Genomic DNA, 24,858 nt, shown 5'->3' on the forward strand with positions numbered 1-24,858 from the left:
GGAACCAATATTTTTAAAGCTTTTAGAGCTGGCCTGAAGGAGCTCCATGAAATTTGCTGTCTCAATGAATCATCATGAAGTTTTTCAGATGCAGAAACTGAGGTCTAGAGAAGTTAAATGACTTGCCCAAGGTGACACACCCGCTAAGTGGTGCCACATCTTTAGAAAGAATACCCTTGGACAACAACTGTATGACACATTGAGGCCCTAAGGAACAGTATTTCTAACATCATGGGCACTTAAAAGAGAACATGGACTGTGTTTGTGGGCAGTGGTTTTTGTCTGTTTTGTTCACAGCTAAACCGCAAGAGCCTGGAATAATGCCTGGCACATAAGGGGCATTTGAAAATATTTGTTGAACTTGTGATTGGACCAAAACGAGATATGTAGCATCTCCTACACAGGTACCATATAAACTTTATGGTACAATTAAGATCCGGCCTGCAGGGCATGGTTTCTTGGAAGAACCCAAATTGCTAAGTCTCACTTCCCATTTGCTTTGTATTTTTTATTTGAATCATTCTGTGAGATGGTCAAGGCAGTTTTATGATGGTTAAGGAATGTGTCCAAAGTCACACAACTTGCTAGAGGAAGAAATAAATAAGACTAGAACTGAGGTCTTCTCGAATGGCCTAGCAATGCAGGTATAGGAGATGCTCTTTTAGTGCCATGAACCATGAACCCAAGTTCAAGAGTTGCTTTGTTAGTTAATCACTCAAAGACTTTTTATTTGTACATCGAGGCAGGATTGTCTCCTGGATAAGAGGCATGGGCTGATGATCTAATTTAGGCACACTTCTTAATGTCTCTGAGCCCTAGTTTCCTCGTGTGGAGAACATGAGTACTGCAGTACTTACCTCTGCCAGTCAGACTCCAATCAGGACAGAAGCATCACTGCAGACATCCCAGAGACAGGGCAGTTACTATGGAGAACTGGTTACCTGGGTGATGGAAGGGCTGAGAAGCCAAATAAGATACTGAGGCAATCCAGATACCCCCTGCACCAGGAAGCCACTACCACATCTAGATAGTGTCAGTGCAGGTAATGACACCTGCCTGCCCAGAAACCAGGGACACCACCTGCATCAGAGCAAGAGAGGAGAGATACTGGGGCACCTGGGGGGCTCAGTCATTGAGCGTCCGCCTTCGGATCAGTCATGATCCCGGGGTCCTGGGAGCAAGCCCTATGTCGGGCTTCCTGCTCCACGGAGAGCCTGCTTCTCCCTCTCCCTCTGCCCCTCCCCACCAACTCGTGCTTGCTCTCTCTCTCTTTCTCAAATGAGTAAATAAAATCTTCTTTTAAAAAATAAAATAAATAAAAAATAAAGGAGCAATACTCTCGCCTTTGCCCCCTTTCTGCCCAGCAGCCCATACCATTGTCCCTTCTTGGTTAGACTTAACTCAGAGCCAAGGAGCCTGGGAAACAGGCTACAGAGCAGAGCAAGAGAAGGGCAAAGATGGATCTGGGAGCGAACAGGCAAGCAACCAGCCCAGGACCTCATGGAGCTGCTGCGAGATTAAATGAGATACACACAATGGGGTCAGCCCTGTTCCTGGTACATAATAGTGCTTAATGAAAGGTATTGTTGTTATTATATTTAATAAGCACAGGGGTAGGCATGGGTCATGAAAAAGACAGACTCTGCCGCCAGTAGCAAGCAGTCTGGACCTCGTAGCCCACTTTTCAGCTATGATGCCCGCTGTGGGCCTCTGGAGTGAAATCTTCTACTGGGCGTCATCCCGCCATATTGGTTCAGGGACCAACTTCAGAGCATGAATATCGCCCGTCAGGCATTAGTGATTACAGAGAAAAACAGACCAATATTGGCCTATAAATGTTTTCCTCTCCCAGAATAAAAGAAGGCATTAACAATGCAAAATATTTTTATGTGAGACACAAAATGATGTGTCATCAAAATAGGCACCAGCTCAATCATCTTCCTTGATAAGACAGTGACTGTGAGTATGTGGCTCACACAGCTGACTGCCTGTCTGATTCAAAAGTACTTAATGCACTCCTATAAAGGAGATGGCTCTACCCTTGGAAGTTTATTTTGAGAAAGAGCTTTCTCAAATAAAACATGCACCCCACACTGCTGACATGAAACCTTGGGTGAGGGGTTTCAGCACCCTGGTACGGAGCAGAGCCCATAGATGCTGCTATTTAGAGGCCAGTAAATCCTGTCTTAACATATGTCCCCCTCATCCCAAGCCTCTGAGTTACAGAATATTAGTGCTGCAGCTTGAAAAATACATCAGTGTGTTTCACTAAGATGCAGAAACCACTCTGAAAGCACAAATACTAAGAACTGCTGCTATTCATGGTCAGCAGAAAGATAAGACAGAGACTGAGATAGCAACTTGACCATGGCATTGGGGCCTGGCCACACCAGGGCAGCATCTGATACTCCCTGCTTTCTCGTCCTATCTCCATCTACTCAGGGAAAATGGGCTATGGGGGAGATTTATACTCTGCTTTTGAAGTAATGATGCCACCTTAAATAGCAGGCATTCTGGAACATTCTAATTAGGTGGGAAGACACATAATCTGTGTCTTCCAATGTATGACTAAGTGAAGTTACTGAGAGCTTTCAACTCATCTCTAAAGAACATGAATGAAAATTGTATTTTATACAGAGAAATAAAAGGGAAAGATGCAGTAAGTTTCCAAAAATTATGGGTAAAATTGAGCTGGATTAATAACCTCTTTCCTATACAAAATGAATCAACTTGACAACATAGTGACTCTGAAGTCACCATAGGCTAAGACAATGGAATGGCTCTGCCATTCTCCACGCTGATCCAAAACATTTCAGAAGGAAGAGCTCCTGGACACAACAAATTTCATTCTGATATTGTTTCCCGGTTCTGTCTTTTGGGTCCCCAGTATAAATGATATCATTGTTCCCATTAGTTTGACATGAGGTGCTGCCAACTCATAATTACAAATGCCTCTCCCCCCACCCCCCCACCCCACCCCACCCCCAGTATTCTGTTACATGGAGCTGTCAGTGAGTCTCATCTCCAAATTATAATGGCACTGTTTGCTTTATTTAGGCTTGGGTGATACAGGATGGATGCCCTTCTAGAAAAGCATGTGCATTTAAGATGGCAGAGCAAAAATGATTTATATAGGGAATAACTCCTTATTCTGTCAAAGACCTGGCAGAATCTTTCTGGGAAAACTAATTGCAGTCAGTTCCTTCCACTGCCTGAAGATGAACTATCAGCATCTCTGCCAGCTATTATAAGATACAATCTGCCAACCAAAAGAAGAGAGGAGACCAGATTCCTCATTCTCAACATTTGTACAGGCCTGATAATGATAAGTTTCTCCGAAGCCAGTTATTGAGATTTGAACGTCCCCTTTACAAACATTTTCCTTTGATCATTACAAAATCCCACAACTTTTCTGGACCATTTCAGATGCATACAAAAATAATCGTCATCCTGCAGCCCTGCTGCCATAGTTGCTTGAATGTCGGGTGTGTGATGCCCTTGCGCTCTCATGAAGGGTAGAGATGCAGGCAGCTCACTTGACTGGGAAAGGCGAGGAAACTCCTGAACCTCGGAGTTGGGAGAGTTTTCCCGTTCACCGACTGTTCTTTCTACTCTCCCTGTCGTGGTTCTTTCTCCCCTGATCACGCTTCAGTGAGTCTGAGAACCACGGTGGACACTCTGCTCCTCCACTACAGTGGACAGGAGGTAAGGAAGGAAGCCCAGTGTGGGGCGGTCCCCTTACAAGACCGGGAGCCACCAGAACCTCCCTGGGTGCTCCCTGGGAGAGGCCCAAATTCAATCCCGTCTGATCAGCTAGACCGGTAGTTATCAACAGGGGTGATTTTCCCCCAGGGGACATTTGGCAATGTCTGGCAACATGTTTGGTTGCCACAAGTCGGGAGCAGGGGTGCCCTCCCGGCATCTAGCAGGGAGAGAGACGCAGCGCTGCTCAACATCCGGCTCTGCACGGGACAGGCCCCCTGGATGAAGACTTGTCTGAACCAAAACGTCAATAGTGCCAAGGTTGAGAAATCCTGATCTAGATTTTAATCAAGGTGTGTAAATAAGAGGATTTAGGCAAGGCTTTCCCTCTTCCAACTGGCACAAAGCCCTGCACGGAAGCTACAGCCCATGCTGGAGCCCTGTTGAGGCCCCACAGTGGCCTGATTCAGCAGATCACACTTTCATAATGTAATGCAATTCTTCCTCATTTTTTTTAATGTTATTTGGGCCCTTTAATATAATTTGGCAAGCTATTATAGTTGTTACAGCTGCTAGTTTTGCCCTCAATACGGATTTCACTTATGACCTCAGCCGGAATAAGATTTAAAGTTTGAGATGATGTAAGTGAATAAGGATTATTAGATTTATTCGTATGGCAATTTAAATAAGAAACTGCCTGGCTTAGAATAAGTGGTAAATGAAAAATGCTAGTGATTTATAGACCTGTCCATTTTAAAGATTTATATGATGTGTGGGATGATTAAGTAAGAGACAGGCCTGATTATATGAAATATGTAATTTTTGTAAATGCAATATTGGAAGCAAGCTGCTAAACAGTGCTCCGTGGCATCTCTCAGCCAAGCAATTTTTATTCCATGATTATTGTAAACCAGTATGCAGAGTCATGTGCGAATTACGTACGGAGTCCTTGCCCTAATTCTTTATAGTCAGATGGAAGTGTGTTCATAGAAAATACATCGAACTTCAGCCTTGAGACATCAGTCCCATCGGCACCCCAAAAGACAGGGCAGGCTGCTGATTTCGGACCTGAGCCAGTGACTGCCCGCCTGAGTAATTCTCTTTTGTAAAGGACTTGGCCACTCTGTTCAGGTCACAGCCACCGACTTATGAAATGGAGATTATCCATTTGTCACATTTTAGTGACACACTTTGGGGAAAATACTCCTGACTCCAAAGTACAGTGAATCCGAAAGAGAAATGCAAGAAACCGGGATGGAGTTGCCTTTCCCCACTGTGAATCCTACTCTCATCAAGGTGGCACCTCAAGCCTGAAAACTCAAGAGTGCTCAGAGGTGATTTACCCAGGTGTCAGGATGCCTCCCCCTCTGGGGAGCCTCAGGATCCCCCAGGGAAAGCTGAGGCCCAGGGCCCCCCTGAGATTTCGTGCAGAGCTCCAAAGTCAGCCAGAGGATTGCCGTGGAGGAATGAGCCACGGTTGGGTTCTTATCGCTCACGAGCGGGGAAGATGTAAGAGATATTATGAATATTTAAATTACTTTGACAGCTGCTCGGTACAAACAAAAAACAAAACACCTATCCTTGGAGAACAGAAAGGTGTGGGTAGCAGTCACATGTCTTCCACAAATTGAGTGTAGGACCTTGGGTAAATTGTCCGCGACTGTGAACTCAGGACTATAGCTTCTTTATCCATTTCTCAGGGTTGGTACAAGGTGCTAAAGGGAACATTGAAAGGAAAGTCCTATGTAAAGCAAAGGGCATCATCCAAATGCAAATAAAGAGGCTCAGAAGAGAAACAGAGGCCAAAGCGGAAACAGGAAACACCTTTGTTCAATAAACGTCGGTGAAGGCCCCTTAGAGTAGCCAAGAGGAGCAACTCAGGAGACCTTGAGGGAGCTCAGGGCTGAGTTTGGGGATTATCTCAATTTTGCAGTGTTTAGACAACAGATTAAGTGCTGAGGGTGAGAGTCATTCAGCTGCAGCGTTAGGGGGGTGGTTAGCAAAGTAGAAAACTTCACAGAAGAAACAACATTTAGACATTCGGCTCCTGCAGAATGTAGAGGAATTAGACAAACAGAGAAAGGAGACTCCTAGTCTGTCCCCATGTTTGTCCAAGCTGGCCCTGAGATGACTGTCAGAAAGTGAAGGAAACTACCAACATGCATTTGGGTTGATATCAGGAACCGGGAACACAAATACAGTACACTTTGTGGAGGAGAGTGACACAGTGTTCTGCAGATCTAGAAACTTGCAGAGCTGGCAGGGACCAGAAACTCTTACTTAGATTCCAACTTCATATTGAAATTTAATATCCTTCATAAAGTATGTGGAATTTCCAGTGAATTACAGCAATTATGCTCACACCATTCTTTCTCCGGTCAAATATCATTCTTTTCAACTTTTAATGGGGCCATGGATTTTTAATCACTAATTTGACTTCTCCAGTACAGTGATTTTAATAAGATAAATATTTTTCTTTCATTTAACAGTAAATGGTTTGGTCCAGAGTCCTGATAAACTGATTATTACTTCTGGAAGACTCATGTTGCCTATATTGATTAAATGTGATGGCATAAAGAAAGAATCGTATTTATATGAAATGATTTTTAAAAGTTCAAAAAACATATATCTAATCTTTTAGCTCTGGATTTCTTTCAATAACCTTGAAATCATATGCTCAGCTTCTCTAAGATAGAAGAAAAGAACAATGAAAGGAACCTGGGCTGTCAAAGTACGGCTAGCCTCACTCAGAAAAGAGAAATATGTTTAGTTGTTAACTGGAGACATTGCCACAGAGCAAAAAGTACAGGTCAAGAGGGAGAAGAGCAAATTAAATAATAAGATGCATTTGTTTGCTGGAACTTTATCACCACACCTTTCTAAAAGCCTACTTATCCAACAGAAGTAGGTTTTAGATTTATTTCCTAATTGCTACATTAACAGATCCCTGAACATTTTCCTGATTAATTTTACAAATTGATTAATAAGGCAATCATAGTTTGGGATAGCTTTTATATGCCACTTGATATTGATGTCATCTATTAAAAAAAATGACCAACTGAGCACCTGATATCCAGTAAAGGCATGTTCAAAAATTGCAGTCTTAGAAAGATAATGGAATGACCATGACCTCAAGTACTTTGAGCCAAATAGCAACTGTCAACTCCTGATAGCGGTATTTGACCTCAGAGCCAGGTGACAGAAACCAACCTGAAATAGCCATTTTCTCAAATTCAGTTAAAGATAATAAACCATGTAGGGAGAAATTACCCACCTGAGTAAGGAAGCCTCTTGTAATCAATGACCTAGAAACAGGCACCATGATTTGGGTGGAAAGGATCAGCTGCTAAGGGACTCTGGGAATTTGTTGCTTTAGATTGAATGCCCGCTAGATTTTGGCAGAGTTTTTGGTTTTGGTGATTGTTACTGTTTTGCTTTCTTCTGATTCATTTTTAGTTCTTCTCAAGGAGTATTTCAACATACATAAAAGTAGAGAGAACAGTATAATATATCCCCATCTCTACCCATCATGGAGCTTCAAGAATTACCACCTCAGGCCACTCTTGTTTCATATATACTTGGGCATCATATCATTTCACCCATAAATTTTAAGTGAATATTTAAGTGCATATTTCTAAACTATTTAAGTACACATTTCTAAAAATAAGTTTTAAAAAAAAGTACGAATCCAAAACCATTATCACCACTAAAAAATTAACAATAATTCTTTAATTTCATCAAGCGTCCACACAGTGTTCATTTTTCCTAGTCGTCTCCTAAATGCTTCTTTTTACAGTCTGTTCAAATCATCCAAATAAGGTCCACATGTTACAGCTGGTTGTCATGGCTTTCCAGTCTTTTTTAGTCTATAGGTGCCCCTCCTCCACTTTAATTTTCCTGGCCATTCGGTTATTGAAGACATAGAGTCATTTGTCCTAGAGTTTCCCACATTCTGGGTTTTGCCCTCTGTGCCCTATTATTTTCTGAGAGGTGATGGTTAGATGGAGCCCTGATTAGATTCAGGTTTGATTTTTTTGACAAGACCACTTTATTAGAGGTGTCATGTGCTTCCATCAGAAGCGTCATGGTGTCTGGTTGTCTCTTTCTGTGTTGTTGGTGGCCATTGATGATCGATGGTCTCTGTTAATATAGGCTGTTTAGGGAAAATCACTGAACCACAACATTGAGGAGGTTCTGTTTAAAAAAAAAAATGAATAAAAAGAATTTTAGTCTGTGCTAGGCACAGTGTTCTGCCGCACACATGCCTCACGTCATCACTCTAATGCCTCTATGAAGTGGTGCTAGGGGAGAATTTGAACCCCCAGTCAGTCTTCCTCCAGAACCCATTGTCTTAGCTACCACAGAAACAAAGCACCCTGAGAGGGCGACGTGAAACTGTAGCCAAAAAACATTTGAATCTTAACAAAACACAGCATGCATTTATTCTTTTAAAGTAGATCAAAGTACCAAGTAATTGTTTATTAACCAGCAAATACAGTCATTGAAAGGACCTATCATCTGATAGGGGATGTGAGTTTGACTGCAGTCGGCGCCATCTTGGTACAGGCAGGGAAAGAGACGGGAGGAGGTTCAGGACAGCCTGCACCGGGTAGCCCCACGAACGTCACCAAACCGACTAGGAGCTATGATGCGCTGTTTCAAGTCGGCTCCGCCCGCTGCGCAAATCAACTTAGAGTTATGTTAGCCACCCTCCATGTGCAAGGGTTGCCAAAATTAGAGTCATTTCATTAATCTCCCATGCCAGGGAGAGGTGGCTATATATCACTTCAGGTTACATTGACAGCAAGACAATAACATTACATTTCCACAGTGCATCAATTAGCATTTCCCTCAATTCATTTGCTATCAGGGTCTCTATAAAAATACATTATAGCTAAAATAGGTCTCTCTGTCTTTTAGACTTCAACAAGACTCGCTTCAAGGTAAACATTTTATTTTTTGGTATGAAGGAAGAAAAGTATGGAAACTTCACTTCAAATGACATCTCTAAGCAAATAAAAAGATTAATATATTTTTTCAAATGCTTGTCTCATTCCCACCAGGGAATGGTGCCTTGTGATTACAAGGAGGAAGAAAAGGAGACGAGGGAAGAGGAGGGAAAGAAAAAGAAGAAAGGAAGGACTCAAACAGGGTATTTGGGATGCTAGCTTTTATGAGAGTATTTAGGAAATTTAAATAATTGTCAAAAACAAAATGAGGTAACCTGATACAGATGCTTTGTCATTTAAATGAATCTTTAAAAATAAAATGAACAAGCAAACTCAAAATTCCTTCTTCACATATCTTCATCTCTCACAACTCGATTTTAGTCACTTTGTTTCAGACTCTAATTCAATATTCTGGATAATTTATACGCTCTGAAGGGGTCGCCCCAACTTCCTCAACAGTGTTTATTAACAAGAAATTGTGTCATGGTAGAGATTTCTGGAAACTCTTCTCTGAAATAGTACTCCTTCCCAATTCTTTTTTTTTTTTAAGATTTTATTTATTTGACAGAGAGAGACACAGCGAGAGAGGGAACACAAACGGGGAGTGGGAGAGGGAGAAGCAGGCTTCCCGCAGAGTGGGGAGCCCGATGCGGGGCTCCATCCCAGGACCCTGAGATCATGGCCTGAGCTGAAGGTAGAGGTTCAATGACTGAACCACCCAGGCGCCCCCCCAGGTCTTTTTAAGAGTAATTTAAATGGTAGATCTAGGTGGTGCTTTGCAGTTTTAAAAATCAGTCCTTTTGTCGCCTCTCGCATAGACTTTAGTATTCCTCTTCAGTTTCCGTCCCCTTTGCTTTCTTATGGATATGAATGTTTCCCAAATAAACTATGAATGTTTCCTGTATAATATATGAATGTTTCTGAGAAGAAACTCTAAATAGTTAAGAGGTTAGCCTGTTGAAGATACCAAATAACGGTTTAACTGGACAACCTCATAATTAGCATAGAGAACAATCCTTTGTTATATTTTAGTGATCCTCCAAGAATGAGAAGATATTATATAGTCAGATTATAACATTCTTGTCTACTTTACTCTTTCTGTCTGGTTACAAATTTTTTTAAACTTCAATAAAAACATGCATCTTAAATGGTAAAAAAAAAAAAAAGAGCAATTTAAAGACAACCATGTATGATAGGAAAAGAAGAATCATTTTCAATAGAGTAAGATATTATTAAAAATAATGAGCTCTTAAAGAATGCATTATAAAATAAAAATCAGAGGCAGGAGAGAGTCAAGGGATTTGTGCTATCATCACTTCACTGTTGTTACAACCTCCGAGAAGTCTCTACATTGCTCAGATCCACGTATTTAGTTCTTTTCAACTCACATAACTCACTACGTTTTGAAGTGTTTCTGTAACAATTTATTAAATGTTAGTCCTTGCAGGCAATTCCGCTGCTCTGTTATCCAGCTTTTTTGTCTTAGCCCCATGAACCATTTCATGTCACAAGACAGTGAACATAAATTTCGATAACACCAAACATCTCGTATACTGTGCTCTGAAGAAACCACTCAGGGAGTGAGTAAAGGTGTCGCAAACAATGCAACAGACAGGAAAACAAAGGCGGGCTGCTTCAGACCAGGACGCGCAGAGCCCCTGCTGCAGACAAAGGAGAACCGAGACTCCCCCGGCGCTGCGAGCCTCGAGCCTCGCGCATGCGCCGTGTTAGCGGGATCAGGTGGCGCCGGGTAATGGAGCGGAAAGAGCGCGGACCGCTATAGTCACCAGTCCTGAGCAAAAATGCGGCTCTGCAACTCACTAGGTCTAAGCCTCAGTTTCCTCATCTGCAAAATGAAGAAAATACCACCTTGTGGATTTGTTGTGGAGACCGAAGAGATAAAACGTGTCTTATCATGTCTTCTTAGTCTCTGATAGATGCTCAATAAATGGTATTCGTTATCATATACCGTTATAGCTCTGATCATCATCCCAAATGTGTAAGGGACAGCACCATAGCAACATCGTTGTCCTTAGACTGATTATGTAGGAGACTGAATTGAAACAAATTTAAATAATGCCCACACCTCTTTTAGACATTCTTTTAGAATCTGGGCTGTCTGAAAGTGATTCGTGTGAGTGGGCTGCCCGCTCACGTGCTCTATCTTGCCTGTGTATTCACTGCTCCCTTCCTCTGTTCAGACAAGAAGAGAAATTCCGATCTGTGGGTGTAGCAAAAGAGTACAGGTCTTTAAAAAGCTACATGGAGTGAATGGAGCCACCAAATTTCAGCAGCAAAAAGTCTCTATAGAGAGCTCCAAACCCAGAATCCAAAACGTCATTACTAGCCTTAACATTCTGAATTAATCAGTCCATCTAAATCCACACCTCTGAGACAGACACAACAGCCAAACATACTTCCCACACACTATCTGCTTTGGAATGTTGTTCAAATATTGGAGGGTTTTGAATACAGTGTATTAATATAAAGTTATTATAGGGCACACCTGAAAGCCAAACTTGACCCTGGAGGTAAAAGGGATCAAAGATAGATATTTACTATACATATTTCCTTTCTGAAGCTATGTGGGAATACCAAATAATATCCAGGCTAACTATTCATTTTACTTTTTTTTCCTTCCCATAAAAGAAGATTTCTGGGATTATAAAGACTACCTACAAACTGCCTAATCTGAGAACAGAAAAACAACAACAACAACAACAACAAACACCTAAGGAAATAAAAATCAACAGTTCATTCCATTGTTTTCCCAGTTCCAAACACATACACACACCACATATATGCACATATACACTTAGCTGAGAAGAAAAAAATAAGCCTTTTGACAAAAAAGGGCATTTCCCTGGGAAAGTCTACCTCTGTGAGAATAATGGTGAGTCATTTCTTCCTATCTTACTATTCCTTAAACATGGGCTTGCTGAATATTTTCCTTCCCCAGTTGAAATTACCACAGGAATGCAACAGAAAAAGCTTTGTACAGCCATAGGGTCTAAGATGGATCCATCATAAAAGGTATTCTCCCACCTTCCCAGAAAGGCTTATGACAAGGACCTATATTTATTCTTGTGAGGTTGACAAGGGGCTAAAAGAGATGCAGATGAATCTGGTAGGCTCAGAAACATATTTGTAGTTGACATAAGATTAGATATCAATAACTCATTTTTGGGGGGGTTGGAGTACGAACAATCACAAGAAAGCTCAGGAAACACAAAACAGCCAGGGAAGCGTGCTCCTCTTTGAGAAGACTGGCGTTCTGCTCCTCTGCTCTGTCCAGGGCTTCCAACAACCTCTACCACGTATGGTACTTGAGAACTGCCAGATGGAATTGAAAGGACCACAGAGCTGATGCAACATCTTCCCATGGGTTGTCTGGCCACAGCGGTGGGTGTCTGGAGTGGTTGTTACCATGGAGGAAATCTGACTAAGGGACCAAGGAAGTAAGGCAAGCCTCCTGCATCTGGCCCTCAGCTCGTCAATCACATCAATCAATCAGAACTGTGAGTTTAGAACCAACTCGGCCACTTCAGCCTGTCTGGTAAAGAACTTCTGAGGGTTTTCACAGGATGTCCCCAGTAGCCCATCACTTATCCACATCCAAACTTCGTCAAGGGGCCTGGGAAGCCCCAGGATTCTCTGATTAGGGCCGGCCTCACCTATGGCTCTGTCTAGGTGGGATTTTAAAGGTCATAAGAATCTCTTTCTTGAAACGTTCCCTCCCCCATCCCCAATGCACCTCACCCATCATCCGCGGCTGAATGCTTCAGAGAGTCCTATCTTTCAACTGCCCTGTCCAGAAAGGCAAATGCATTAAGGCAAATTTTTAAAAATCAATTTAGCCTATGCCAGATTCCCTGAGGAAATGGAAGGCAGAGGACAAGGGGGCAGGAAAACCGCCGGGGGTGGGGGGCGGCCTAAGCAGGGGGCCCACTAGGGTCTCTGAGCACCCCAGCAGAGCGGGGAGGCTCTGGGTCTTGAGAGAGTGGCTTCGGGTGCAAAGTGACAAAATGAACTGCAAGCATGAGAATTCAGGCAGACAAGGGAGGCCACATTTCTCCCCATCTCTTCACTTGGGCCCTGGTTGAAGTCCTGAAGGATCTAGAATAGGTTAAGCAAGCCTATTATAGACATTTTTCATTCTCCCACAACTGGTCCCGTTTTCAGTGATCTAAAATAGCAGATGGTAAACTAGGGTCCTCAGGCTAAATCGAGTCTACCACCTATTCTATACCTGTGAGCTAGGAATGGGTTTGACTTCTTGTAATGGTGGGGGATAAAATCAAAAGAATACTTCCTGCCATGTGAAAATTGCATGAAATTCAAATTTCATTACTCATAAATAAAGTTTTATTGGAACACAGCCACACTCATTTGTTTACGTATTATCTGTGACTGCTTTCCGCTCTCGAAGCCTAAAATATTTATTATGTGGTCCTTCATAGAGAAGGTTTTTGGATCCCTGATCTAGATGGTAGTTAAGAGCATGTGCTCTGTGGCCAGTGGTCAGAGTAGATGTCCTGGCACTTACTAATTTCTCAGGAAGGTCACTTAATTTCCTTGTCTGTAAAATGGGGACAAATCCTTGTAGATTGAGGGCAAAAACTAAACTAAGTGCTCAGCCCAGGGTCTGGTGCATTATAAGCGTTCAATAAATGGTGGGCCATTACTGTGTTTTAATGTGATGAAGTACTAGCACATAATATTATTCTTCTACACTTCCTTGCCCTCCATTCCAAGTTAGAATACTTCTTGTGCTTGAATAAGATGTCCTTGAGCAAGATTCTGGAAAGTAACCCGCTTCAATATGGCTGCCACTACCATAAGTTTTCAGGAGAAAACTTGCACAGCAGGAGTTGAAAATCACTTTGCACCAACCTCTAACCCCTTGAAATTTGACCTTCTGTTTATGTCCCATCACTTCAGGTAAAGCAAGTGAATCAGTTTATAACCACTTTAACAACAACAACAAAAAAAGTTAATTAAGACAGAGAGGTGATCTGACTCACAAATACCTCTGACAAGGTTACGCAGACTTGAGCAACAAGAGCTAAAATGCATCTCTGATTGGAGAGCTCTCTCACCATGGCAAAAGCAACCAGTTGGAAGTCAGGTAACTTGGGGTAGAAGCTCTTTGCTTTAATTCAAGAATTTCCAGTTTTTTAAAATGCTCATTAGTCATCTGAGGCATATGTGAGGGATTAAGTTAGAGAACAAACATTGGAAGGAACAAAGCTCAGAGTAGCTTGAGGGTAAAAAGGGAATGGAAGAATTCTTGAGGGCATGAAATGAAGAGTGTCAAGAGCTACTGTGGGCACTGACTTTCTAGGAGCCACCGAACACCACGACAGAGGTGGCAAAGGCAGACCGTGGCCATGATTTTCCATGCTTCTAGCCTTCGAGTTAAAATAAGAGAGCAAGGGACCGATTCTAAGTGCCTGGGGCAGGCAACGAATAATAGCTGCCATTTTGTGAACTCTCACAGTACATGTGCCAAGCAGTCTCCTGGGGATTTTGTATGAATTATCGTATTTAACCAGCCCAATCCAGTCAGGTGAGCTTTCCCGGCTCTGTTTTACAGACGAGAAAACTGAGGATTCAGAAAAGCAAACAACTTTCTAAAACTCGCACCACTAGTAAACAGCAGAACTGGAATTTTTTGAATTTTTAAACTTGTGGACTTAGCCATACATGCACAAGAAACTAGGTTCAAAAGGTGTATAGTGAAAAATAAGCAAGTAAGACTCCTTTCTTCTCTCCCTCCATAGAGGAAGCTGCTCGTGCTAGTTTCTTTTGGATTCACTCAAAGAAACTCCGTGCCATTAACAAACACGTGTGCACATGTTCTTTCACTCACAAGTATAGCAGAGTAGACACACTGCCCTATAGTTTGTTTCTCCTCCTCATAACCCTTAGTAATATTTTCTTCGAGAACTCTCTGTGTTGGTATATGTAAAGCTGGGACTTGAACCGGACTGCCCAGCTCCCAAGTCTGTGCCAATGACCATTTGCCACATTGCCTCTGCCTACCGGTGAGGAGGGAGGGATGCGGGAGGCATGGGGTGCCGACCTCAGAGTCTGGCTGGTAGAGGGAAATCCTCATTGAGCATTTGCTGTTTCTAGGACATGGCAGTAAATCCAAAGAACAGCAAGACCTAATTTTTCCCTCCATTCATTTGGAGTTAAGTTGCATAGGCTTGCCATCAGTTGTGCAAGCAGGGAGTTCCCCAGCACAGACAGAAAGTGCCAGTGGGCTTCAGGGGGAGAAATCATGGAAGGTGAGAACCGTTCCGAAAGGAAGAGAGGAAGCTCAGAAGGGAAAGGAAATGGCATGAGGAAAGGGGAGGCTGGTGGCTGGGAGGCAGGTGTGGAGGGCCCACAGAGAAGGTGTAGCCAGGTCAAATGGAACCTGCTTTTCAGCCATGGTGTGATCCCATGCTGTTGGTTGTGGTATATATTGCAAGTACTTTGCTATTAACAGTGGAAAGATTCTCAACTTTGTGTCCACTTGGAAAATATGAAGGTGGCTCCCAACTACAGTGATTTTTCAGAGGGTTTAGGCCCTGCCCTGTCCCCAGGACAGGTAAGGAGGGGGGGGAATTATTTGAGAAGCTATTCGACTACTGTTCCCAAGACTTGCCACCAGATATTCCAAAGGTGTGTTGAGAGGGAGCAGCATATTTTAAAAATAATCCCCCATCTAAGCCCCAGAAGCCTATGTGAATGTCACCCTGCCTTGCTAGCAGTGTGGTGGGCTTCCTTGAGTGTAAGTAAGAAACCGCATCTCTGGGCTCTGTAGATGGTGTAGGGAGACTGTGGCCTCTGGACTCATTTGAAGATGATGAAGGGTAAAACTACAGCTTCTACCCGGTTCTGGATGGAGACTCTAGACCTGCCTGGATTTTGTACCTAAAGACTATCTTTCTAATGAAATAGAATAGAAAATACCAAAGGGCATATAGATAGATTTGTCTGTTCACTGGGCATATTGATACTTGCGTGTGTGTGTTTGTATGGACTCTGAGTCTCAGCATAAAATGGATTTTTTACACTAAGTCATGGTCCAAAACAGTTTGAAATCCATAATCTGCTCTAGAATATGCTACCTCCTGGAATTCAAACCTATTCCTGAGGAATCCAAGCAACTGGACCATGCGTAGGTGTGCAGATCTCATACCCAAAGGAACTTCAACCTCATTAGGAAAGCCGTGCATTACAAAGGCCGAGAATAGAAGGTGAAGACCCCACTGGTGACAAAAACCACTGAGGGGGTGTGTGGGAACACCATGCTCCAGGACTGAGTCACAGGGAGTCGGCCTCTAACAAGTCGGCACTGGTAATTTGGGCCATCCAACAAGCCAGAGCCGAATGGCATCGATTTGCCCCTTTTGGTGAAGCTATGGCCCTGAACCGATGGTAAATAGGGTTTGTCTAGCTGGTGTGCATTGACGTGAATTGGACACACGGGCCAGGCTCAGCACACAACGTTAGTGCGCAGGGAAATTACCTGGATGCTTGTCAAACATCCAGGTTCCCAAGCCCTACCTCCAGAAATTCTGAGTCAGAGTCGGGGTAGAGTTCACAGCCCACCCACATGTGGAAACCACTAGAAAAGCAAAGAATTCCATTTCCATGATGACAGGTCAGTTTCCATCTGTTGGCAAGCAGAATTGAGCAAGTGTACAGGACTAGGAGGGTGATAGGCACTGATAGTTTTTTAAAAAAATAGATCTTAAGGCCTTGTGCTCAGGAGTATATAAATGAACTGTGTGTAGATGTGTGTGTATGTGCATGTATGTAATTTAATTAAGAAAGGGCAGAAAATAGGGGACTAGGAAGAGGAAGATGACAAAGGGGTAAGGGTATGGGCTTCCCTTCTTTTCCTATAACATTTGGGGAACAAGATCGAATCTCCTTCATTCATCGAAAATTTAAAGAGGGTAATGATATGAATGAGGTCGGGGAGTTCCTTGGAGGGTTGGAGGCCCTTTCTAAATAGTAGCAGGTAGAATAACTCACAGTCACAGAACAAGCCCGTGAAGTGTCAGATCAGACAAGGAGATCACACATCCAGGTCTGATGTGAACAAGAGAAGAGAGAGAAGACCAATATCTGCCTGATGTGTGATTGTTTTTTTCCTGATCTGTGATTTAAACCATAGTTCGTTCTTTTGACAGATAGTGAAATAGAGAAACAGACTTTAGAGTTCATTATACAGTAGAGGAACTAAAGGTTATTGGCTCAGGGCCAAATGGTTGGAACTAAGATTTGAATTCGAAGCTTCCTTGATGAGTATATTTAACTTATCTGCTTATTCCGGATGTGAATGGCTGGCTGGCCACATAGGTAAAAATTAAGTTCAGGCCAGAACTGACATTATAGTGTACCTGGTAGGCACTCAACAAATATTTGTCAAATGAGTTAATGTCTTGTTTAAGAGATACACAGTATTGAGTCAGATGGCTGTGAAGAGCTCAAGCCTAGTAGTGCCTGGTAGCTTCTCTATGACACATGGCTGATGATCAAACAAGCTGTTATCAACCCCTTACTTATGTGCCCAGAACAATAATAAGAGCTAACACTTATTGAACACTTTCTAGGTGCTAGGCGCTTGCTTTGTATCCATTGACTGATTTAACTTTTACCACTATCCTTTTGGAGCAGGATAAAATGCCACGATCAGCATTTTATAGAGCCAGAAGCTGAAGCCCCAAAAGGTACATTAACACAGGCCCTTACTACACAGAACTTATAAGAAAAATTTGAGAACAAGTAAATTCTAACTAATAGTTGCTGGATGGGATTCACCCATGCAATAGGAACTTAGAATCATTTGGTCAATAGGAGTTAGCCCTATAAGAAAAACCATTATAGGCCATAGAACCGGAGAAAAGTTCATGGTGGAGGTAGGACTTTAGCTGCATCTTAAAATCCAGGCAAAGGGCGCCTGGGTGGCTCAGTCCGTTAAGTGTCTGCTTTTGGCTCAGGTCATGATCTCAGGGTCCTGGGATCGAGCCCTGCAATGGGCTCCCTGCTCAGTGGGGAGTCTGCTTCTCCCTCTCCCTCCACCCCTCCCTCTGCTCGTGCACTCTCTCTTTCAAATAAATAAGATAAAATCTATTTATTTATTTGAGAGAGAGACAGAGAGAGACGCTTAACCACCTGAGCCACCCAGGCGCCCTAAAATAAAATCTTAAAAAAAATAAAATCCAGGCAAGACCGGGAGGTGGGAGAGAGAGGCATAAGGAATCAAGGAAACAGGGTAAAACCAGGGCCTGGGAGTCAGAATGGAGAGGGCATGCTCGGGGGGCCTTCCTGCCTGGAATAGAGACTGTGCGTCAGGGATTAGTGAGAAGTCAGTTTGAATAATATGGAGTCAGGTTATAAAGGACTTAGACCCAGGCGAAGGAGTTGGCTGCTTACTTAAGCCTGTTCTTGTTCTTTTTTAGGAAATAGCCCCAAAAGAACTAAATATAAAGGATATTAGCTTAGCAACAGCCTGTGAGAAGAACAGGATCGGGCTGCAGCTTAAAGGCCCAGAGACCAATATGGCGGTGGCGGCGTTAATCCAGGCCCAGAGGCAGTAGACAGGAAGAAGAAAAGAACCAGCTGAAAGACATATTATTAAAAAATAAGTAGTCATGCCGAGTCCTCCTGTTGGCTGGGCCCTGGGCTAAGAGCCCAGCAACCCTAGGAGGGGTGTTACTGTCCCCATTCTAAAGAAGAGAAAACTGAGGCCTTGACTCCAGAGCCTATGGTCTTAGTGACATGAACAGGCTCTGGCAACAAACCACATGCCTCAACTTCTTTGTTTTTTCTTTTTTAAGGTTTATTTATTTGTTTATTTGACAGAGAGAGAGACACAGTGAGAGAGGGGACACAAGCAGGGGGAGTGGGGGAGGGAGAAGCAGGCTTCCCGCTGAGCAGGGAGCCCGATGTGGGGCTCGATCCCAGGACCCTGGGATCATGACCTGAGCCGAAGGCAGACGCTTAAACGACTGAGCCACCCAGGCGCCCCGATGTCTCAACTTCTTATCCAGAATGGCTCCTGTGAATGGGAGGCAGTTGGAGGTGATGAATTCTGTTCGGGGTTGGTTGAGTCTGAGGTGACCGTGTGTTTGTGCAGGGAGATGAAAATACTAGATGAAGAACGGAGCTAATTTCTAAACTTGGAAGTTCCTGCCCAGCTTAAACATGGTGACTGTGGCTATGAGGGTCCTGGGAGCCTTTCTCAACTGTGCTTGACCTTTGCATCCCCAAATCCTATTTAATCCACATAGCAATCCTAGTAGTAGGTAATGCTTCTGAAAGATAACACACTGAGAGTCAAGAAACAAGCCAGTAGACATTGGTTAGACCCCAGCCAAACACTTCCCATTCCAGAAGCTGCACACGTCAGGATGTTCTGTCGGCTAGATGAGGAATGAGTGACCCCCTTCTCACAAATCTGCTGCCCTTAGAGCCTTTCACTGCAGACTTCGGACTAAAAGGAGTCAGACAGAAATATGCCTTTTCTGAAAGCATTCTGGCCTTCTGAACCAGATGTACTCAAGAGAAAGTCTTACCAAATCAACACAACTCAGTAAACTGTATATGTAAGTTTGATTGCCTTTTCCTGAACAGTCTTATTCCATGATTACACAACAGCTCTTTTAGAAAGGAGACAACATAAATTGTAAAAGATTTGTCCCTGTCTTGCAAATATTACCCCTTCAGGGGCCTTCGGAGCATCTGGAAAAGTAAGTCTGCCAATCCACCAGCAGATGTCTCTGTTTTTCTTAAATGAATAACACGCTCTCTGGTCTCAGCCACTACATTTCAGATCCAATTAAAGAAAACCTTTCTCAACTTGTCCCCCGAGATCCCAAAACACATTTGTCTAAAAATCAAAGAATTCCCTTCCTCCTTAATTTTTAAATGGAGAAACATAATGAGATCGTTTCTATATCTCCTAAAAAAATCAGCATTCAAGTCTCATGTACCCATTTCTAGTAAATCTTTTTTTTTCTTTTTTTTCAAGATGTTATTTATCCATTTGACAGGGGAGGAGGGTGGAGAGCACAAGCAGGGGGAGCGGCAGACAGAGGGAGAGGGAGAAGCAGGCTCCCCGCGGAGCGGAGAACCTGAGACTGACCATGACCTGAGCTGAAGGCACACAATTAACTGACCCAAGCCACCCAGGCACCCCTCTAGTAAAATCTTATAAAACCAAGCTTATCCTAAAGAATATGCTACCCCCAGCTTTAACCCTTACTGTAGATCCTACTCATTGACAAATTTTGCTTAAAATAGGCAGAAGTAACCTGGGAAAGTAGACACATCTCAAGGATAAAATTTTATTTTATTTTTATTATTTGCGGGGGAGGGGGGAGCAGAAGGAGAGGGAAAGAGAATCTTAAACAGGCTCCATGCCAGCGCAGAGCCAGATATGGGGCTCAGTCTCACGACTCCGAGGTCATGACCTGAGCTGAAATCAAGAGTCGGATGCTTAACTGACTGAGCCACCCATGCACCCCTCAAGGATAAAATTTTAAATTCTGGGTGCTTAAAGTAAAAGTTTCTGAATGGATACCTTTTGTTAATAATTAAACAAGCCCATATTGAGTAGACATGGAACACCCTGGTTTGGAAGTCCTTATGATAGCTTTGCGCAGTGGCAGCATCGTAGCCAGTGAGGTTTATCCGAGGTGCGATTATTGCTAATTGGAAGTCCTTATGATAGAAAAGATGCTGAGAAAGACTTTAGCCTTATGGTGAAAGTAATTTTTCATATAAAATATTCGCAAAGCACCTGGGTGGCAGAGTCGGTTAAGCCTCCAACTCTTGGTTTCGGCTCAAGCCCTGATCTCGGAGTCGCGAGATTGATCCCCGAGTTGGGCTCCGCACTCAGCATGGAGTCTGCTGGAGATTTTCTCTCCCTCTCCCTCTGCTCCTCCCCACCTAAAAGAAATAAATAAATAAATATTTTTAAAATTTTTTAAATTTAAAAAAGTAATAAAATATTTGGAATGTATAATCAGAAGTTCTATTATTCAGTGCCTGGCTGGCTCAGTCAGTGGAGCATGCAACTCTTGATCTCAGGATTGTGAGTTCAAGTCCCACGTTCAGTGTAGGGATTACTTAAGAATAAAATCTTAAAAAAAAAAAGTTCTATTACTTTCTTCCTGCTACGCCTTTTCCTCTCAAGACATCTGAATTTTACAATTGCATAAAAAATATAATTAATATTTGTTGAGATTTTTTTCCCCCTGAACAAATGGGGGTCCCAACTTCAATATACTCACATGGGCCTTGAGAAATGGCTTTCCCCATGTCGAAGCAGGTTAGTCCCGCTGGAACACTTTTCAGTAAGCACAACCCTCGTGAGGCAGGAAAACCTTCTCACCCAGAACCTCTGAAGGCCAAGTGCCAAAAACTCAAAATGTTGAGTTGACCCAGGCAAACCGTTCCTGTCAAGATTCGGATTCAGGTTTCTATGGTGACACCTTTTTACATGCTAATCACTAAGCCAAACTCGTGGATTCCTATTTCATGACTTAACAATACACATCTACATAAAAAGGAGCACATTAGGAGTAGACTTGACCTTAATGGAAATAAAGCCTCAAGAAGGTTCCAGTAACTATTCAGAAGATTTCAAAGTTCCACTTAAAATTTGAATTCAGTTCAACAAGTCAGCTTATATTGAAAAACACATTTTAAAATGAAAGGCCCCTCAGGAGTCTCAACCCAGACACAGCCCTGTGTTTTTCCAGCAGAATCTTGGCCTGAGCCTTTCATTACTTACCCGTCCTGTGAGTGGAAGAGAAAGTCATCCTTGGACATGGCATTGATCCAATGAGCCTATGCTAGGCATGTCTAGATTTCACTTTTTCACTGTGTATCATTGTCTTTTGTATTCAAGAGACATGCCGCATACTCCCTGTTCTAGTTCAGACAGTGCTAATAAGTGACCAGACTTTACTGCCATGTTGGATGACAGGGCCAGCTATGCTTGAGATATGTTCTTGCCCTAGAAATCACAATGAGAATGTGTCAATCAGCTGGTATTATGCCACCAATGTCACCTCCCCGTTTTTATTTTTACCTGTTAAGTGACAGGTGAATACCATCCATCTGTTTTGAATGCTACTCCCCTTATTGAAGCCTTTGGGGGAATTTAGAGCTGGAAAAAGGTGCTAGCGATAGAGAAGACTCTATGGTCATATGGTAGAGGTGATCACAATGTTAGGACAGGCCTAAAAGGACTGGTCACTGCAGACCCTCCAAGTCGATACTCTTGCGGGGGTGGGGGGGAATGGAAGGTCTTCTAGCTCTGTGGCTATTGTATAAAAGGAACAAGTTTCTCCACAGAAAACTCCCCTCGTAGGCTGAAGGAAAAGGGGAAGGCTGTGAGGTTGTAGTCCGGGTGGCCGAGCAGGCCTACTTAGAGTCCGGTTCTGTCACCTGTAACCAGGCGGCCTTCCACAAGTCACTGAAACCCTCAGACCTCAGTTTCTTCATTCGTCAAAATGGGAATTGCAAAATCCATCTTACAGGTATAATGGGGAAACTTTTCTGCAAATAGCCAACAGATATTATCTTAGTATACATTTTGATGAAATATATTTATAGAGAAGTTGCACAAACTATAAACTCAGTGAATTTTCACAAAGCAAACACACCCAGATCAAGAAACAACAGCCAAGGGGCGCCTGGGTGGCTCAGTCACTAAGTGTCTGCCTTCAGCTCAGGTTGTGATCCTAGGGTCCTGGGATCGAGCCCCACATCGGGCTCCCTGCTCCTCAGGAAGCCTGCTTCTCCCTCTCCCACTCCCCCTGCTTGTGTTCCCTCTCTCGCTGTGTCTCTCTCTGTCAAATAAATAAATAAAATCTTAAAAAAAAAAAAAAGAAACAACAGCCAAAAGGCAGAAACATCAATGGACATCAATAGATGAATGGGTAAACAAAATAGGATATACAGACATAATGGAAAATTATTCAGCCATAAAAAGGATGAAGAACTGATACACACTAAAATGAGGAGGAACCTAGAAAACCTTGTATTAAGTGAAAAAAAAAAAGACACAAAACATCACGTATCGTATGGTCCATTTTATTTGAAGTATTCGGAGCAGGGAAGTCTATAGAGACAGAAAGCATATTGTTGGTTGCCAGGGCTGGGGCAGGGGAGAATGAGGAGTGACTGCCCCCAGAGGCACGGGGTCTCCTTTGGGATGAAGAATATGTTTTGGAGCTTGATGGAGGTGGTAGTTGCACAGTATTGTAAATCTACTAAATGCCACTGAAGTACATTTTTAAATGGCTAATTTTATGTTGTGTGAATTTCACCTCAATAAAAGAGTGAGAAAAAAAAAACGACATAATCAGCACGTCACTCCCTCCCCAAAACAGCCACTACCTTGACATCTAACACCATAGATTAGCTTTTTTTTTTTAAAGATTTTATTTATTTGACAGAGACAGAGACAGCAAGAGCAGGAACACAAGCAGGGGGCGTGGGAGAGGGAGAAGCAGGCTTCCCGCTGAGCAGGGAGCCCGATGTGGGACTCGATCCCAGGACCCTGGGATCATGACCTGAGCCGAAGGCAGCCGCTTAACGACTGAGCCACCCAGGTGCCCTAGATTAGCTTTTTTTTTTTTAAGATTTTATTTATTTATTTGAGAGAGAGAGCACGCACATAAGCAGGGGGAGCAGCAGCAGGAGAGGGAGAAGCAGAATTCCCACCGGGCAGGGAACCCGATGCGGGGCTCGATCCCAGGACCCCGGGATCATGACCTGAGCCGAAGGCAGATGCTTAACTGACTAAGCCACCCAGGCGCCCCACCATAGATGAGCTTTGACTGATTTTGAAGTTTACATGAATGGGGTCATACAGGATGCACTCCTTAGGTCCGGCATTTTTCACTCAGTAGGAGATTTCTCTGAGAAATAGTCATGTTGCTGTGACAAGCAGGAGATTGTTCTTCCTCACTGTTGTGTAATGTTCCATTGTATGAATATATCATAGTTTTTAAAATCCGCTTAAGTCATATTCCCTTGCAGCCAGCTTCCTCCAGGGCCAATCCACGTGGCTTTTTTTTTTTTTAATAACAGCTTTATGAAGATATAATTCACATACCATACGATTCATCCATTTAAAGTGTGTGATTCAATGGCTTTAAGCATATTCACAGAGTTGTGCAACAATCATCCCGACTGTAGACTATTTTCATCACCCCAAAAAGAAAACTGTTCCCTATAAGCAGTCTCTGCCCAGCCACCTGCCCTCTAGACATCAGCAACCACAGTCTGCCTCTGTTTCGATAGAGTTGCCTTTTCTGGGCATTTCACCATGGATACTTACTGCAAAAAACATGGCAGGAACGTCCTACAACACAAAGGCCAATAGGGAACTTTGAACTTAAAATCTCTTATATTTATGTTTATGAAATACGATGATGTTCATGAAAGCCAGATATGGTTGAGATATGGTTGATTTCTAAACTCCATTAGCTCCCATTTAATATATCCCTACTAATATATCAAGAAGGATTAAAGGAAGGAAAGGGGTGACAGAGGAGGGAAGACAGGCAGTCGGTTCTGTCCTGACCTCCCCCATCTCTGGACTCCACTTGCAAAGGGAGGAAACTCTCTGAGAGGTGACTTGAAGAGAAGGCCAGGGTGACATGGTATCTTCCTATCTCCCTATAGATGGAAAATCTCCTCAGACTGCCATCTCAGTGCATGTGCCCACATCAGAATAAGCTTATGGTGCAGCATGTCTAGACTGACACTTGCTTCCCCAGCTACCCTGTTACCCTGAAGCTTACCACAGTATCCAGAAGCTCTCAGATGTCCCCAAGGGAGGGGTGCAAGATGGAGCTAAGAGTCTGGCTAAGGAGCTTGGCATACATAGCCACCATGGTAGGGGTGAGGAGGCTCTGTAGGTGAGGGGCAGAGAGAGACCTGAGGGCTATTTTAATGGAAATCATAGCCAAACTTTGGGGGGATCCATAATGCTCTTAAAAAAAGGCGAATTCTGCTCAGCAGAGAGAGCTACCATGTCCCAAATGAGGTGAGATTTAGGCAGTGGGTACCAGCAGGATGGGCAATGGGACTGGACCAACCAAACCTCACTAGATAGCAATCAGCACACACCCAGGAGTCAATGCTAGGCCAGGGCCCCTTTCCCCGTCCCATGCCAGGAGGC

The 24,858-nt window shown here is 43.2% G+C and overlaps 1 pseudogene; it reads left to right on the forward strand.

The window, feature by feature from the left end:
* The first annotated feature begins 20,308 nt into the window (after window positions 1–20,308).
* Window positions 20,309–20,465, forward strand: LOC114221265 (U4 spliceosomal RNA; annotated as a pseudogene).
* The last annotated feature ends 4,393 nt before the right edge of the window (window positions 20,466–24,858 follow it).

The sequence above is a fragment of the Eumetopias jubatus genome, unplaced genomic scaffold (assembly GCF_037043125.1).
Source record: "Eumetopias jubatus isolate StellerSeaLion01/CBP00866 unplaced genomic scaffold, mEumJub1_p1.0 scaffold_14, whole genome shotgun sequence".
Taxonomy (NCBI): domain Eukaryota; kingdom Metazoa; phylum Chordata; class Mammalia; order Carnivora; family Otariidae; genus Eumetopias; species Eumetopias jubatus.